At 43.1% G+C, this 1,889-nt stretch overlaps 1 pseudogene; it reads left to right on the forward strand.

The window, feature by feature from the left end:
- Positions 1–860: 860 nt before the first annotated feature.
- Positions 861–1,586, forward strand: LOC102482958 (MAPK-interacting and spindle-stabilizing protein-like; annotated as a pseudogene).
- Positions 1,587–1,889: the final 303 nt, after the last annotated feature.

Genomic DNA, 1,889 nt, shown 5'->3' on the forward strand with positions numbered 1-1,889 from the left:
CTGTTTATGCACATTTGGGTTGGTTCCATGACTTAGAAATTGTGAGTAATGCAGCAGTAAACATGGATGTCCAAGAGTTTTTCTGAGTGATCATTTTCCTGTTTTTTGGATAGATACCCAAGAGTGGATTTGCTGAATCATACGGTAGCTATATTTGTAGGTCTTTGAGAAAACTCCATATTGTTCTCCACAGTGATGGTAATGACTTACATTTCCAACAGTGTAGATTTCCCTTTTCACCAGTTTTACCAGCACTTACCATTCCTTACTTTTTAAATCTTAATCATTCTGACTCATGTTAGGTGGAATTTCAACGTGGTTTCAATTTGCATCTCCCTCGTGATAATAGATGTTACATATATTTTTTATTTGTCTTTTGGTCATTCATATGTCTTCCTTAGGAAGTAATCTGTTCATTTTATTTGTCCATCTTTTAATTGCATAGATCATTTTTTCTTTGGGGGAGGATAAGCCACTTGCATTATCTGTATATTCTGATTATCCGCCCTGTATCTGAGGCACAGATTGCAAATGTACTCTCCAATTTGGAGGATTGTAGATTCACTCTAATTATTGCTTCTTTTGCTGTGAAGAAGCCTTTTAATCTGATGTAATACAACTTGTCTATTCTTGGGATTATAGCCTGTGGTTTGGAGACATTAATAAATCTTGTGATCAGCAGATGGCATAATGGTTATGTTGCAAGACTCCAACATAGTCAACTAAGGTCCAAGTCCCAGACCTGGTGGCTTAAAACACATGCCAGATGACTCATCCTGCATGGGGCTCTTCAGCACCCAGTTCCCTTGGCCCCATCACCACTTGTAGACCCTGCTGTGGGCTCAGATTTTGCTGGGAAAATGTCTGATGAGTTTTCATTAGCAGATGCATTACCAGAACACTCTGCTGCCAAAACCTCTGCTGTGAGCAATACAAAACCTGGCCAACCTCCTCAAGGCTGGCCAGGTTCCAATCCTTGGAATAACCCAAGTGCTCCACCTTCTGTGCCATTTGGACTCCAACCAAGTGCAACACCCTCCAGTGCGCCTTTTGGACCAGCACCAACAGGAATGTATTCCTCTGTCCCTCCCACTGGACCACCTCCAGGACTCCCAGTGCCCTCTCCTCCTCTGGACCATCATATCCCCCACCTGGTGGTCCTTATCCAGCCCCAGCTTTGCCAGCCCGTGGCCCCGTAGGTCCATATCCTACACAAAATATGCCCTTTCTAGAGCTCCCTCGACCATATGGTGCACCCACAGATCCAGCAGCACCTGGTCCTTTAGGTCCATGTCTTCTGAACCTTGGGTGCCAGGAATGGGGGGGCAGTATCCTAACCCTAATAAGCTGTATCCATCTCTAGGGCCATATCCTGCTCCTCTTCCTCCCCAAGCACCAGGAGAAGCACCATCTGTTCCATGGGGCACTGTTCCACCGGGAGCCTGGAGGTGACCGGCATCATATCCTGCCCCTGCAGGATCATATGCCACACCAGGACTCTGTCTTCCTCCCATAATCCTTTTCAAGTGCCTTCTGGACCTTCTGGTGCTCCACCAATGTCTAGTGGCCCACATTCTTATTATTAAGTTAACAACGGGTGAAGAGATGACACTTTGCTTTTTGTAGTACATATGCATGCACATGAATGCATATAAAAATGCTGCTTGCACTATTCTTAGAGGGCATTTATGAAAGAACAACTCTTGTGCCTCTCAGAAGATATCTGCCTCTTTAATTGGATATGTAGTTAATCAGACAGATACAATCAGATAAAAATGTAGAAGTAAATAATGCAGATATCATTTTTATTTGGTTTTCATGTGAAGTTAAAGTAGTTAAGTGTGTTGAATAACTCGTTAATACAATTTGTTTGAATTATGAAACTAAAA

This window comes from Tupaia chinensis, unplaced genomic scaffold (assembly GCF_000334495.1).
Source record: "Tupaia chinensis unplaced genomic scaffold, TupChi_1.0 Scaffold145280_1, whole genome shotgun sequence".
In the NCBI taxonomy this organism is placed as follows: domain Eukaryota; kingdom Metazoa; phylum Chordata; class Mammalia; order Scandentia; family Tupaiidae; genus Tupaia; species Tupaia belangeri.